This window comes from Dreissena polymorpha, chromosome 6 (genome assembly GCF_020536995.1).
Source record: "Dreissena polymorpha isolate Duluth1 chromosome 6, UMN_Dpol_1.0, whole genome shotgun sequence".
NCBI classification, from domain to species: Eukaryota; Metazoa; Mollusca; class Bivalvia; order Myida; family Dreissenidae; genus Dreissena; species Dreissena polymorpha.
The window spans coordinates 7,880,306-7,898,112 of NC_068360.1; the positions used below are offsets into that span (position 1 = coordinate 7,880,306).

The 17,807-nt window shown below is 33.9% G+C and overlaps 2 protein-coding genes across 3 annotated transcripts in view; one reads left to right on the plus strand and one right to left on the minus strand.

Annotated features, from left to right (window-relative positions):
* The window catches only part of LOC127836235 (uncharacterized), a 478,549-nt gene that overhangs the window by 85,651 nt on the left and 375,091 nt on the right, over positions 1 to 17,807 (plus strand). The gene's annotated exons all lie outside the window — the stretch shown is intronic.
* The window catches only part of LOC127836244 (thrombospondin-2-like), a 160,591-nt gene that overhangs the window by 902 nt on the left and 141,882 nt on the right, over positions 1 to 17,807 (minus strand). The window lies entirely within an intron of this gene.

Consider the following 17,807-nt stretch of genomic DNA (forward strand, 5'->3'; position numbering starts at 1 on the left):
AGGCTCCCGTTTCCACATGTCACCGAGCACTGGTCATTGAACAATGGGGACCAAACTCCTAAAAAATGAAATATCTGCTTGGTGTGCTCAAATAACGCAGTATCATAACATACATAGGAATAAAGAAAATAATTGCGGGGTAACTTCGTACAATATAATCAATATTTAATGAAAACCTACTTACATACAGAGTGATTCAATGGTATTGTTTCACTTGCAAAGTATTGTAGTGCAAACCATACAATAAGCACCATATTATTTTTCAATTTAAGGTCTATCAATATACATTACTCTCATCATATGTCTTCTAGAAAACATTGATGAGTTGATGCTCTTTGATACGTCATCAAACTTTTAATATTTCAACATGGTGCTCAGAAGTGATATCTGTCAGATAATATTGCTGCATCTTTAGATAAGATTAATAATTCCTGAAATTAAAAGAGTGTAACGAAAACATCGTTAAGATACTATTAAAGTACTTTGATGCCATAGGATCAGTAATTGATCACAGGTTTAATAACCAGGGACGTTTCTTTTGCGCGAAATCCCAAAACGTTTGCACGAGTTACGTTGACATCGTAGAAATGTCACTAAGGTCAGTTGGAAGGTAGATTTCTGAAATTTTAATTATTTTAGTTTTGCTAGTGGAACATTGAGATATGATCTGAATATCGCGCAATATTCAATTGAACATTAAAACCTTTAAAGTCCGACGTATCGCGACATATTTGGGTTTTGTTAAACGGGAGAATGCCGATATCTGGACCTTTATCTGAGGTTCCGTTCTCATAGTGTGTACCGCGTCAGTCCGATGTCGACAGTTGACTTCAATGCATTCATGACTCTTTAAATGAAACAACATACTGACATACAGATGCTTGATTACCAAGGTGATCAAAAGACGGATCATCTGCCATTTCGAAGGTTTAATAATCAATGACGTTTCTTTTGCTCGAAATTCCAAAATGTTTGCAAGAATTACGATGACATCGAAAAAATGTCACTAAGGTCAGATCGAAGGTAGATTTCTGAAATTTTAATTATTGTAGTGTTGCTACTGTATATCAAACATTAAGATATTATCTGAATATCGCGCCATATCCAATTGAACATTGAAACATTTGAATTCCGACGTATCGCAGCATATTTGGGTTTTGTTAAATGGGAGAATGCCGACATCTGAACTTTTATGTGAGGTTTCGTTCTCATAGTGTGTACCGCGTCAGTCCGATGTCGACAGTTGACCTCAATGCATTCATAAGTCTTCAAATGAAACCACAGACTGACGTACAGATGCTTGATTACCAAGGTGATCAAGAGACGGATCATCTGCCATTTCGAACACCGGAGTAATAAAGAATACGTTTAAAGTGTATATACGTTTTCAGATAGATATATTACATAAGTGAAAAACAACCAATGTTTGTAAATCGAATTATTGAATTTAGCAATACATTATATTGTTTAATAATCACCATTCAAAAAAATGATAAATTGTGTTAAACCGAAATGTTTATGTACAAGTACCTCAAATACAACAATTTAGATACATAATATATTGATAAAAAAAATCCGGCACACAATTTTAATTACTTAATTTAAGTGTTGTTTTCATGTTCTATTTTGTCACTTCATTTCTGAAAACACTCCAATAAATTTCTAAAAAAGAGAATGTGCATTAAAATATCTACCTGGACATTTTGCAAGATTGCAAACTCTATTTTCCTGGTTCGCTTCAACGCAGTTCTGACCCCCGAGGGCGGGAGCTGGATAAGTGCAAGTGCGTGTCCGATGTGTGTGACCGTGTGCGCACGTGACGTCACAATATGACCAATGTGACCACGACGACCAAGAACCATCAACTATAACTAAACAATAAGAAATTCGTACATCGGAAATACATTAATTGAGTCTTTAGAAAACCAGCATCAATGACAAAGATGACGTCATTGATTAATCGTCATATTCATTATTTCAATTTTTGAGTAAACAAATGATTTGCAGTTGTGTGTAAGAAGTTTGTTTTCGCTTGTGCATTCGGAACGTTACACCTTACGGAATAATTATCGAACTTGAATTAACAACAGTAATAGTATATAAATCTACGTTGTGATATGTGTTTGCTATCTAGTCACTGGTTATAATGTTAAAGATTTAATTGAAGCATACTTTTATTTTTTAAATATGTTATGCGGCTTTTTTGCACTGTGCCAGCGATTGAACGGGGCTTTGGTAGATTACAGAGTATAGTCGAAAACAAACCTACACATAATTGAAATGTCTTGAACGTTTAGTAAAGATTTTACGCATCTGAAATGTTTGTTTAAAATAACGTTAAACTAGTCTTTTTGGTATTCATATTTGGTTCATAATTATCACAGATATATAAATGGTAGACATATTGAACGAATGAAAGACCATTAATTTTTTTACTTGAATTTTATGATTATATAAAACAATAATTTCTGAATTACATTACGTCACAGAAACATAGTTTTACTTACTCGGCTACGATAGCTCGGAATGAAAAGGGGAATAAAATAGTTTTACTCTTTGAGGCATAGAAAATCTCGTTCGAATCTTGGCAATTTCTATCAAAAATTAAATAAATTTGTTAGAACTCGAAAAATACGTGACGACAAAATAACGTCGTTTATGCTCATTTCGGCGTCAAAGAGTAATTCGATGTAATGGTTAGATATGAATTACTATTCATACGTTTATCGAAACGCATACCGAAAATAGAGAGAAAATATAGAAAATATACCAAAGCAAAAAAGAAAGCCTTAAATGCTGGTTTTTTGATAGCAAGTTTTATATGTATATTTTTAATTTAGCAATTAATATGATTGTCTAAAAAACAAATTAATTAAGTGGTTTTTAAATAACATTAAATGCTTTACAAACTGGAGATTTGTTATCACCCAAATAATGTTTGAAACAAAGGAGCGATGCAACTCCAGGCACATAAATAGACATGCAATTATATCTACAGTCTATTTTGTATGTGAGTTACCGATTGCCTACACATCTAGGACAACATCTGTTCGCTTTTACGAACATCAAATGTTCATTTAGCGTTTTGTTACAATACTGCTTACCGTTACAAGTTTTCTAAGTGAGTTCTGCTTTGATTGAACTTAAAGCGTCGGAATTTGCGACCCGGAATGTGTGGTTGGCATCACTAGCGATAGCAAGGAGTTCATTGTACTCAACATGATCTCCAATGCCAATTGCAACATCGGTGACGTTTGGATTTTTGTAATAAAATAAGAAAGATGTGGTCGACAAGTTAACAAAAGCACGAAGAGAATTAATATATTCTCTCTCTACGCATTTGATTAAAGTATAGTATTTGCTTAATTTCGCCAGAAACAACGTTTTACCTTATAAAACATGTATAATTAAAATAAAAGAACATGCAATTTATGTTTTCAATAATTTAGTAAATTTGAAATAAGAAAATACGTCTTTCGGATACAACTTGAACGTATTTTTTTCCTGGCGTGGAACATTTTATAATCATTATAAACAACCGCGCGACATATACGTATTAAACCGTTTAATTTTGGAAATATCTTTGTATGCACAAAAACACGTTACATGTAAATAATTGGTAAGAAAAAAACTTTCAATGAATAAAGTGGAGAGCCGCTGCGTATTGTAAGTTTCGTATCAAATATAGTATACATGAGAACCTTCAACTGAATTGCCGCCGTTCTTGTTGCATCAGGGACAGTGGAACGTCCATCCGTAAGAACACAAACAAATTTTAAAACGTACCTTTCAGCGCAATGGTTTGGGGATAAAATTTGTTGGCGAACATGGTCGAGTGCTAGAAATGAATTAACTATTGAGATAAAGAAGAAACTCAAAAGGCATATCCAAGGTGTTAAAAAATGAAATTACATTGATTGTATCTAAATGCTTTACTGTGTTATTTGGAAAACTTAACAAACTGACCTAAATTGATCATTGTCTCCTCGTCTAGATAATGCGTTTGCTCGATAGCATGGATAAGGCTTCTTTTATCATAGTATCTGTCCAAGTAAAACTCATTTTTCACCTGTGTCCCAAAAGTCACCAAGGAAACGCGAGTTTTGTTCTGTCCGATTTCGAATTGATGAGTGAAGTTCGAAACGAAGGCTAATTGTTTGTTGAAGTTTTCCTGAAGTACACTGCCAGAACCATCAAGGACGAAGATAAGGTCCACAGGCTTAAACGGACATGCTGCGAAATGAAAATGATCAGACGATGGAAATATAAAATCACACTTGCTGTACCAAAACAGGAAATAATTAGCGTGTGGTACCGATAATTGTCATAAACGTAATGCTACGTACAATGGTGGTACAATTGTAACATTTGTCTAATCCATAAGCAAACACCGTATTATGAACTGACTTTATTTATTAAAATATTATTTATTGCTAAACATACATTTAATCAAAACCAAATGTTCAGTAATACTGAACATTTACCATGCTCTTAAATAGCCATTACACGCATCTTTTGACGATTTAAAAACCTGAAAATTATAAAGCGTTGCAACGCGAAACGATTGAATAATTTGGAGAGTTCTGTGGTTGTCGTTATATTTTGTGAAACAACGAGGATTGCGTATATAAAGTACAAAATACATCCATCATTGTATGAGCACGAATGGCCGAGCGGTCTAAATGGGAGGCTTTTACTCAAGGACTCCTGGAGTCAGTGGTTCGAGGCCTGTTGAGGGATATTTTTTTTCCTTTTTTAAATTTATTTTTATTTTTATTACTGGAGCTTTTAAGATCCAAAGTTTACATTTATCAATATAAAGCATTAAATGACAAACATCAATACATGCCAAAATCTTTGAAAAAGACACCTTTAATATAAATGTGTAATTAATACTCGCCGTTCAGTTCTATAGGTATGAATGTATATGTCAGAAAAAATGTGTTCTTTAACAACAATTGAGTAAGTTGATTCCTATTTGTTTTTAATTCACATTAAGATAAATAAAGATAACAGCGGAGGTAATGACCGAAGATTAAGAAGAGGATTAAGTCACACAATTACTGCGCACAGGTACTTGTCATGACGTCAATACAGAACTTTGCCAAACATTTTGCATATACATTTAGAAATCATACTCTAATACATTAAATTATGACCTTATAAAACACCAGTTAATACGTTTTGTTGTTTAATGCGCCATCTATTATTAGAACACACAATAAAGTAGACATAGAGAAATTAATAAAAAAACACAGGTACAGCCCATTGTCAAATACTTGGTTTATTTACCTTTTATTTATAGGTCGCTCATTATCTTGTGCACTCCCTAGCCCGTGAATGTATTAAATGTACTGATAATGACGTGATGGTTTGTGAAAATATGTTGTATTAACTTAGATAGCAGTAATGACACAATTTTTGCTAGGCTATTACCATTGCGGCCTTCGGGTTGCTAGTCCGGTACACAACTCGAAAATTATCATACGTACCAACATGAAATTTCATAGATTGTATAACTGGGTTGTGCAGTGTTCAAGAACCAGTACTAGCTTGTTGATACTTGAATTTCATTGATAATTCATTTGTTGATGTTTTATGTTTTATACTTAAATAATGTCTACATCTTTACTCCTTTGACACATAACATACATGGTTAACTCCTTTCTCCCTAAAACTAACTAACGGATAAGAACTAGCAATACCCAAGTAGAAAAGTGGTTTATTGAGGTAGACGGGGGTATTTCATGTCCGTATCTTCTATTAATTATAACGAACGAAAATATATGGTGCATTCTAAATTATAATAGAGATAACATTCCCATGATAAGTTACTACTTACTTCGAAATAATCGAGTGCAAAAGTAAGTGAACAGGACTCAAAATGTATAATGATTTACAAGTTATGTGTAACACCACAAAAAATACATCGGGAACCATCTTACTAAGTATCAAATGCATTAAGGAGTTACGATAAACCGTCACCCTAGGATCCATATACCTATCAGACCCAATACATGTAACGTTTTTTGACTATAATGGAATGTACTTTAAAAGCAGTTATAAAACATGAACAGTATGATATTCGGTAAAAGCAGTAAATCTTGTCCGAACCTTACTACTAAGTAGTTGGTTAACGTTAACAGTTCTATTCCACCATTAATTTAACCATTTCGGTCAACATTCAGGAATAAGTACAGGCATAGTATATGATCTTTATTTTTATAAATATGTATTTTAAATATATAAATGTCCTTCTTAGTATCGCGTGATAGATACAAAATGATTGAATGTGTTGTACACTATTTGTCCGCCATACTGAAAACTGCCATCAGAATTCAACAATGGAGTAGTTAATGTCAGACTTATTAGATCCATAGATAATTTGTCCTAAGTATCTAGCTTTACGTTTGACTATAAATTATGTTTCTTTATAAAGCACCCAGTTACCTTTGCATTTGTCAATATTAAACTATTTAATTAGGCGATACCACAAAATAACTGACGATTTGTCGGCGCATAAAATTACTCGCATTTGCTATTTTCTAACAACAAGAGTGCGGTAATAAGTAGGCCTTTCATTAATCGTCTATCATTATTCGCTGGTGACTGAGCTTGTCGCATTTCCTGGGTCAACGAATGCAACGATTTTTGCAAATCACACAGCACACACACTGAACCCTACCAGCGAGAACATATTAATTACGAGCGTAAATTCAGAACACCGTATTTTCTTTAAACTCTCCGCTAGTTTTTGTTTTAATGAGCGTCTGAACAAACGCCGCGTTATCGTAACACAGCCTCAGCAATTGTTTGGTCATGATTATCATGACCATGATAATTCATTATTCATGGTCATGTAAAATACCGTGTTCAAACAAGAGCCGAGTGGTTAATTGCCGCCTTAGTACCGAGGTCGGCCATGGTTCGTCAATTATTATGACCATAAATACTTATGTTTCACGGTAAAAAATGTCCATGTTCTTGAAAACATGTTTCATAGACAGCCTTAGTACAAGGGTCAACCATTGTTTGATCATGATAGACTAGGATTTATAACGAGAACTTTAAAAGTTGACTAAGCAATATCTCTTTTCTAAAAGATAATCGTCATCCCGGTTGTTTTGAAGATTTTGCTAGTGCTGATGTTGGTTGTGTATATAATGATGACGATAAGTATGATCCTGCTGCTGCTAGAACTGATGTTGATGTTGTTGATGATGAAGAGGAGCAGGAACAGGAGGAGGAGAGGGAGGAGGAGCAGCAGCAGCAAGAGGAGGAATGATGATCATGAGGAGGAGGGGGATGTTGATAATAATGTTGAAAGCGATGGCGATGAATTGACAATGATGAGTATAAGGGCAAATGTGCTAATTATCATGATAATGATGATAATCATAATAAGACGAAAATGACAATGGTAACAAAGATGAATAAATAACATTAATTATGATGATAAGGAAGATGATAATGATAATTAGTATTGCTTTTATTTTTAACTATTGATTATTATATTTTGGCGTGTAGGGGGTATTACAGATGTGATTTTTAATTTAATTCCTAAGTTTAATGTATATCCGAATATTTTTTTCAATAACGTAGTTTTATTTCAAAATCATAATTATGCAACTCTGTTTATACTATCTTATTTGATAAGTATGATTGAAATCATGCACTTTCAATGAAGAGGAGGGAACATTTTAATGCGTTAAATATATACAATTTTCACGATTTGCAGGAATTCATGATCTCTTATAATGCTCTTGACGTGTTTGAACATGTTATAACACATTTTATTTACAATTATTCATAAATTAAAGAAAGAACAAGTAATCCTAAACTGGGCTCGAACTACTGACCCCTTGAGTAAAAGTCTATCGCTTAGACCAAGCGGTCATCCATGCTCATACAATGAGTTATTTTGAACTTTATATAAGCAATCCTCGTAATATAACAAAATTTAACGACAACAACAGAAGTCTCCAAATAATTTAATCGTTTCGCGTTGCAACGCTTTATAATTTTCAGGTTTTTAAATCGTCAAAAGATGCATGTAATGGATATTTTAGAGCATGGTAAATATTACTGTTTCCTCACAAATATCATAACTTCAACGAAAATGTGCGAGTCTGAAACATTTTTGTTACATTTCGTCAATTTACCAAAACGTGAAAAGAGCCCTTAAAGATCTTACTTTTCTCAAATAAGAACAGACACCTTGTCGCTTCGGATTGAAACCGGGCGGTTAAGAAACTTAATGACTTAAGAAAGGCTATGCCTACTGTGTAAAGAAAATTAGGTTGAAACAGAATACAATTTCTTATTTGAATGTTTATTCTACCTTTGTTATCTTTTTTAAACTGTGTATCAAAGATTAAAACAAACATAATGAACATCCAGTATAGCGAGAGGCTAGCACGTATACTGACTGATAGGCAACTGTATAAATCTGCGTTGTTCACTCAAGATTGCTACATAAAACGCGCTTAGCATCTTTCGCTATTGTAAGTCATTGGTTGTTTATGTAAGTGTTTTAACCAATACATAAAAGAAAATTCCACGGGCATATCAACTAGTCGCATTTTGTATCTCCTTTAATGGACTAGTGTTCGATTAATCGCGAGTAGTATTATTAAATCTCTGGATGTTTGTATTGGCAGAGTGCCTTTTATAATAAACTGAGTTTTATTGAAAATATTAAGGCTCATATTACGCATGCGCTTTAGCATGGCAGACGGAAGTTCTACGGATTGAAACCAAGCGGTTTAAACTTTATGACCTACGACTGGCTATGCCATCTGTGTAAAGAATACGTGCCATATGTTCTTAAACTGAGATATGTTTGATTATCGTACAGTAAGTAAGAAATAGTTTTCAATGTACAACTGTCGGTTTATCAGTATACAAAACAATATAATTTTAAAGTTTAACTTCTATGATTTAGTTTAAACGTATTAAAGCTCGATTGCAATCTTAAGCATTGGGCCTATTGAAACGGTACCAAGTTCCGTTTTTGGGTAGAATCAGTACCTGCTGTATTTAAAGGAGATCGAGATAACGCCCCCCCCCCCGATGGGGATCGAACACTTGACATCCCGGTCGTTTGGCGGACACCATATTCACTACACCATGGCGACCTTTTGCATATGATAAATGATAACATGCATATCGTCACTGAGAAATGAAGACAATCTTATATTTACATTCATAAAAGAAACATAAATGTGTGTCCAGTTAGCGTAGTGGTTGGTACATGCGCTTCTCACTTCTGCGACCCGTTTTAATTCCTTATCCCGGTGCATGTGAGTTTGGTAGGTGGTCACCTTACCGGGCAGGTGGGTTTCCTCCGGATGCTACGATTCTCACCACAGCGTAAGGACACACCATAATTGAAAACTTTTAGTAAACACTTAATAGCTTAAAGTTGCAGCTCTAATTCGAAACTCGTCCCAACATTCGTTCGTCTAGTAAGCAGTAGGTCGGAGTGCTGGGACACACTCCGAGTCTTCACATAAAACGACCTTTGGCCCGGGAGGACCGCATACACTTCGAAAAACACAAAGACGAATGTGTGGCAAAAGAAATTATTTTAGTAAAAGAATCAGTTTATCCCATTAATGCAAACATGTATGCTCTCAACTTTCGCCGCGGCACAAAAGGTATCAAATACGTGATACTCTCACATGCCAGTAGTACGAAGACAATGATGAAAATCTTAATGCGAAATGCATGCAAAATGGCGTTGAAGTAGACATGCTTGTAAAGGGTAGAACCCAGTTGTGCATATTCTGTCTTTACTGTTTAAGAACTTTCTGTTCACTACGAAGACGAAAATCGTGGTAACTTACGCAACACAAGACGCTCATCTTTATGGTCGCCTTTTGATAGAGGTTCATACAAAGAAATCAATTGGCTCAGGGTAAGGCCTTCCTAAATACATGTACGCCCTTAACGTCGGAGTGATTTCAACGAGGACTCATTGTAAATAAAATAGTACTTGTGTCATGAGATGCGGCCAGTAAGAATACCAAAAGTGATTTTTAATTAATGAAAACAACACCCGACACACATACTTCTTACTTCTGCTCTGCGAATGTGGAGAATGTTCGACAAAACCGATCGGAATACGACACGCAGTGTAAAGCAGGAATGGTCACGTCATTTGTCTCTTAAATAATCATTTTATCCCAAGAAAATGGAACGTAATTTAATTGGAATTTTGTTTATGTTTGAACCTTATACTAAGATGGTTATTGTGGTAATGAATACACTTAGTCCAAACGTGATAAGTAAACTCAAAAAGATTCGTATAAGCGTTTTAGTATAACCTCAAACAGAGATTTATTGTGTATATACCTTGTTACAATAACGTTCTGACGTCAGGTGCTTAGTATACCATATAAGGTATTGGCACATGCGCAATCACTTGTGATCTTTCGATTCAGGTGAGCAAGATAAAACATTGTTTAACTTAATTTGGCTATTTTATTGCACTTTTATATCGTCATCATTTACTAAACCAATAATTGTATTAACAAGAAGCGAATCAATTACGGTGTGGACAATATTTTATTATAATTTAAAAATGTTCAAATGTACAGTTTGAAATCGAAAGTATTATCCGATAATAGGGTTTGACATTTACTGTAAGAAAATGTATTTCTTGAAACAAAACATCCAATAAATCCAACGTGGCCATGACACGTTCGATATTTAATGATAAATCATGAATTTGGATCGCGGCGGATAAAATTAAATAAAATACTTATGGGCAAATTTGCTCAAACAGCGCACATTCAACGTGAGGAAATTAGGAATTTCAATCAATTGTAAAGTATACATACAACTAGGATAGTTTCAAACAGAAATCGATCAACTGAAAAAGAACAGTATGTAGTCATCAGATGAAGTTAGTGTAATACTTATTAATTTTCTCTTGTTTAAGTATTACTATGCGGAATAGATAACATTAAAAAGTAATTAAGCTTATGTCTGAAGAACATGACGATCTGTGATAAATTCAAAATAGCCCTGTTACGAAAGGATTAAGTGGCAAATTTCAATGTTCAAATGAAAGACAGGTCATATATATTAATACCTGGAGGAATAGGAATTGTAATATATCTTCACCATAAAGGTATAAAAGTCGAATTCATGATTATCCGTGTGTCGCTAAAAGACATTTGTCTCATCATCATATCATCATCAATATTTTTTTTTATAAAATGCCGTGAACTTTAAAAACAAGCCAGATTGTCCGAAGTCCGATTTTTATTGTTTTTTTATAAGTTTACGGCATACTTATGCAATAAAAAGTTATAAAAATCCTGAAAAGTTTCTTAAAGTTAATGCATATCGTTCTGATGTAGATTGTAAATATTGCTTAATCGTATTACCGAACTGACTGAATCCGCTTTCCGAATATAACCATTATGCTTTTTATTGAGATTGAGCGAAGACTATTGAGTTTGCTCGATACGTGCATTGAATAGATAATGTAAGGTTTACATTTTATAAATGTCCTTTTTCAAATCTATTGAATTTTGGACTGAAAAGTCGATCTTTCATATAAAAGGCAGCTGTATGAATAAATAACTTGTGGAATTCGCCTTTTTTAAATATATGATTATTTCTTTATGAATCAAGACGATCCTGGATAGAACGTGAATTAAAAACCAGATATAGGAACAGCTAAATACGTATAGTGCGAACGTAGATAATTATTTATAAGGAATATACAGTTTGAAAGTTTATGAGTGGATGATCGAGTCATGAAAATAAAATGACTTATTCCCACTTATGGTATTAAACGAACGTTTAATACGTAAATATTTTAAACAAAGAAACCTGCTGTAACTCTTCATTTATATAATTCATTCGTGTATCTTTTGAGCAGTTCAAGATTAAACTGAAGATAATACGCGATTATAACAATGGGAAATGCAACGGGGATTCAGAAGAAGACGGATTCGAAACGGGAAAATGCTGGAGATTTTATCGGTCAATTGTCCGTAACACAGTCGTGCGATCCCTGTATGAAAAGCAACATAACTAAAACTGCTTCATATTTTTGCGAGAATTGTGATGAGTTTCTTTGTGAAACGTGCAAAAATCCACACTGCGTTTACAAACCCGGCAAACATGACATAGTCGGTAGTCAGGATATTGTGGATATAAATAATGGACAGGTGTCAGGAGAAGAAATGTATCCAAGAAACCACGAAACCACGAAAGGTAGGTTATTATTTGAATAAGACATTCTATTTAAAATAACGTTAAAGCTATTTTTATTTTGTTAAAAGCAAGTGTTTTCAACGTCTTGAACTTTTTGTTAAACCACATATTTGGACGAAATTCCGTTTTCTTACGTCACGTTTGAAAGATAAATTGTTTGCATATTTTTATATTTTAGAAAAATGACATTACACATTTTACTAACGAAACTTTAGTATTATGAGTATGCTCAAATAATTGAAACAACAACATATAAGTTTATCTTGCTTTCATCGGATCTTGAGGAGTAAAAGATAACGCATTACTGATAGACCAGGACGGGCGTTGACATCAACTTACATTACGCTAATGTAGTAATAAGCGTATTCAGATTATCGATCAAAAGCATTATAAACGTGTTTTTACTGATTTCCATTATTGATTATCAAAAAGCGAACCGATAGGTGTATGCTCCCCCCCCCCAACTCCCAAACAAAATATATCAATAAACATTTATTTTACAGATCTTTGACTCCCGAAAAGGGGGTAGCATATAGTCGCTTTGTTCGTCCTTCTATTTTTTATGGCGTTCCTGGGTCTGAAACGAATATCCCTAGTAGTCGTTTCCTTACTACGTGATATCCCTTTGTCCGTCGCTCTGTCTGTTTTTTCATCCTTCAGTATGTTATCTTTCGTTCCGGTAATCACTCGTTTTGTTTCCGCGAGAGATCTCAAGCAATGGTATTGTCCCACAAAAAGCATTTCGTATCTTCTTAAAAGCTCATAAACCCTCAAAATCAACGTATATTTCGAACAATATTTCGACAAATAAAGTCAACCCATCCAAACTTAGCGTTCCTTAGTGATATAACAAGATTCAAGATGCTCTTTTGTGTGGGATCTTATGCGAGACAATATATTCAACACATGTTCATGTACCAAGTTAGTGTTCGTATGTCGTATGAATAGTTATCGATGCGGGAAATTAAAATGGAATATATTGAGCAACACTAAAATAAAAACGAGCATTTTGTATCTCGTTAAATCTATGTTACCATACCACATCTAGCGTTGGAAGTTTGGCTATTGCTTTAAGGAACGCCCTTTTTATGGGTTAACTTTATTTTACGAGCTATTTTCATGATATTCGTTGATTTTGAGCATTTTTGTTCCTTAATATTGTATTTATATTTTAAAAGCCCATAAACCCTCAAAATCAACGAATATTTCGAACGATATCACTGGCTATTGTTTATAAACATATTCCATAAACATTTATAACAAACTATATTTTAACATTGGTATGGTTTTGATAACGTGAAAACCGCAGTCACGATATTTATATACGATCTGAAAGTCTGCAAATAAATATATTCTGTGACATCGGCAAACGCATTTTAATTATTGAACACGTTTAATACCAATATGGCGGAAACATGTTTTGATAACTTATGATGGAACTTAAAAATAATCCCCGAAAGGGCCAAATGTAAAGTGGTTGAGTCTTTCAGTTCTTGCATTATTTTATAGATTCGAAAACAACATCAAACACGTTGAAGCTGGAGCCACTGATCGCAATTCAATTGCTGGAAGTGGCTGGAATGGACTTCATGCCTGATGGGAGACTTGTAACGGTGTATAAAAATAAACAATGTATTATCATGAACGACAAGTTGATAAAGATCGGCAAAAGGTATTTGCTTCGAAACATTCCACTAGGAGTTGTGTGCATGTCAGACAGTCAAATTGCCGTGACACTTGATAACCAAACTGTATGCGTTTTTGACGTCGAAAAGGACTGTGTCATGAGGGAGACACGCATGTTCAGAACAAGTGTAACCTACAATTCTTTACGTAAGCTTGACAACAGCACTTTAGTTGGATTTACACGTGATACATCAAATCACGCGAGAAAAATCACAATATACGGTATGGAGGAAGACTTTGAATCTCTTAAAAAGAGAGACTATACTAGTATGTGCACTCCAAATGATTGCAAGTGTGTGTACATGCCTAGTCGACACACTTTTCTGACATTTAACAACAGCAAACTATTTCTACATGATACTGAGACGAGTACATCCACAGATGTGCAGGTTGATGATAAGATATATGCATTATGCCAGGGTTCTGCGGACAGTGTGTTGGTGATTTGCAAAAGTGGAGTTGTGCAAATTACAATGAAGGGTGAAATATTGCAAAAGTGCAGTAGTATAGGTTATGTACAAATGGTTTGTGTCAACAATAACTTCAGTATGCTGGCATTTATAACAGGCTCGTTTTGTATAAAGTTGTGTAAGTTGTCCATTCAATTACAATTTAATTTGCCTAACCTGGAAGATGATATTTCCTTTAGACATACAAATTACAAATGGTTATTTGAAAATACCATATCTTTAAATTAATTATCGTTTCATGAAATATTATTTTTTAATGAAAAAAAATAATTATTCATATTTTAATAACACTGAAAATTAAATGTGTTATGATAATAGCGAAAAAACGAATGCTTAGATAACTAGTTGTTTTATTATTAATTTAGCATGCAATAATTGACATCACATTCGCTGTTTACATATCAAACGTATTAATTTATTTCTGTAATACAGTTTTATTACATTTTGCTGCATTGTTTAATGCAGCGGTAAAAAAAGAAACACAAACGAATATTTATAATGCGTTTCGATCTTCGAAATATTACTCCGTTATAATCTGTTTTATATGTATAGATTCATCTACTACAAGAACGACATGGAGTCTGGAGCCGAGGGCGACATTGGAATTCTTTGTCACTGGAATGGACTTCTTACCAGATGGGAGACTTGTAGCAGTGTATGCAACTAAAACGTGTGAAATTATGAACGACAAGTTGAACAAGATCGGTAAAAAGTTTTTATTTACGGCACGTCCGCTTGATGTTGTGTGTATGTCTGACAGTGAAATAGCTGTCGCATTAGATAATATGACTGTTTGTATTATATCCGTGCGAAATGACAACGTAATGCAGCATAAACGCTCGTTCAACACACAAGTACAGTACTATGCTTTACGTAAGTTGGATTTTACCACTATGGTCGGTTTTGCAGCTGAACGCGCCGGAAAGATTTCCATTGGCGGCATTGAGCAGGACTTTAACTCATTTGTAAAGACGGGTTATGTAAGAAAAAGTCCCATATGGGGTTGCAATTATGCATATATCCACTGTATTAACATGTTGGCGACTGCTGAAAGGATGTCCAAAAAAGTGTATTTGCAAGACCCAAAGAGAGGCACATCGAAATGTGTTCAGTTAGAGAAGAAAATATTGGCATTGTGTCCGGGTCCTGTGGGCACCGTGTTTGTGGTGTGTGAAGGCGAATTTTTGCAGATTTCATGTGAGGGTCGTACACTGAATAAATGCAGCTTCAACGTAACTGGAAATAGAGTATGTGCAAATAAAGACTTTAGCGTAATAGCGTTATCAACCCTATCGTCTGTAAATCTTTACAAGTTGTCAATTTAGTGACATATGTTAATACCTTGTTGCTGACATCCTATCTCAACTTTGACTGAACAATATACAGACTTATGTGCCAAGTTTCATACGTTTATTGAGCATATGTGTGTACACATATCGGTATATGTACTAATGTTTAAGCATTTTGTTGTATTATAGTATTAAATTATTAATACGTAACATTGAAATACAATGTTGAATATCGTTAAATTGTAATGCATTAGCACAAAATGTTGTAAATATAGGGTGAATTTGATATGATACTTACTTATGCAACATTATTTATGAGCTGTCAAATACCAGCACTAAAACCTAATTTTGTTTATAAAAGTAAAACCAATTATACAAAATATAATGTTAATACCAGCATGTATTAATGACTGATTTCGTTTTGAACTGCAAACCAAGCTATTGAAGTAACAAAAATTGATCTCAAAGAGTGATTAATATTAACTTAGCTGAAAATGTAATGTTTTAATATCTGATAAATATAACAATTTTAAATAAAGATCAGCAGGATCAGATTAATATGTTTGTTCTATTGATATATATGTTTATTACATTATTAGCTTTATTGAGAGCGAGTCTCAAAGAAATACTTGTTAAAAGGGTACGGATGATATTCCCCTTTCCGACATCGTTAGCTTTCGAGTATGGCAAATTTATACGCCAGATGCGATTGATTATTTTTGTTATATATATTTGAGACGACCAACTGATTCCAAACATGTTCCGCAAATAGCGTTGCGTATAACTCGAAAACTAAGAATGGATCGATGTCGAATAAGCACAATCCATAATCGTGTCGTGAGCTTCTTACTATAATGAATTAAAGAATATCTACCTTTTCCCTTTAACAACCTTCCGACGCAAATAAACATATGAATAACTGTTCATTCTCTTGGGTTGACAAAAGTTTATGAAGAATCATATGGAAATTGACATCTTTGTTGAGACTTAAATAATCATCACGGAGTCTGTTATGGACCAACATACTTACTAAACTTTGAAAAATATGTCAGAATAACGGTTGCAACTAAATGTGAATATAGACATGACCGTACAGAGAATAAGTTTGACTATGACTTTCAACTGGGCAATTTAGTTCCCGAGAACGCTTCGGCACAGGCTTAATAAAGTTGACGCAAACATACAATAAGTGCAATTCGATGTGGATTGGCTAACGGCAATAGGGAAAAAAGCTTACGTTTGTAGTTTGGGTTTGTTTATAGCTTCACTTTGTGTTAGTGTATATACAAATAAATATTAAATATAAGAATGTCTTATTTTGAAACAACTAAAAGTGTGTTTTCGTTAGTTTTCCGTATGTAAAAAAAAATTTCTACTAAAATTATTGCGAAAAGTAGAGGAAACATTCATCAGTATCTGCGAATGAAACATCTGTCTGGTAGACATTTGTTTAGGGTAATAACGCATCAAATGATTCAAACGGAATCTCACTACTATAAAATCCCGCAAATATTATCCCTGCTCTATAATAACTCCAACCAGCTTTTTGAAAGTCGAAGTAACTTGACGGCAAATGTTGTTTTGTAAATAAGATTGTGAAATTAAGGCGTTGTATAAAATGAAACGAACCGACAATATAGGTTTGTTGTACACATAATTGAGAATCAGAATCAAATTGAAGGAGTTTACTGGGAGAAAAGCATTGTCAAGACATGATAGCACAATAGGATGGGTCTAATGGTTGTACAAATTTATTGGTATAATGTTGCAATTTATTGACAGTATACTGTGATGAAAAATTATTTTCTACGTGATTTTGGTATGTGTTTATAAATTGTATGTTCTATCCAAAAGCACAGTATCTGTAATCAAACTTTTATATGACCGTTTTGTTTTGTTTAAATTATGCAATTGTTTGTGCGATGCGTGCTATTATTGGTGAGATACGTAGTAAAGTATTTATGTTTCATCAGTTTCCATAATTTATGCAAAAGAGGGAATTAAAGCAAGGCTCGTGGTTCAGATTTTTTAAGCCTCGCAAAATAAACTTCGCTTTATTCGGCACCGACCTAGTTTTCGATTTATCCCATCAAGTTTCTTAGTCGTCAATTATTTCTTTAAAAATAGA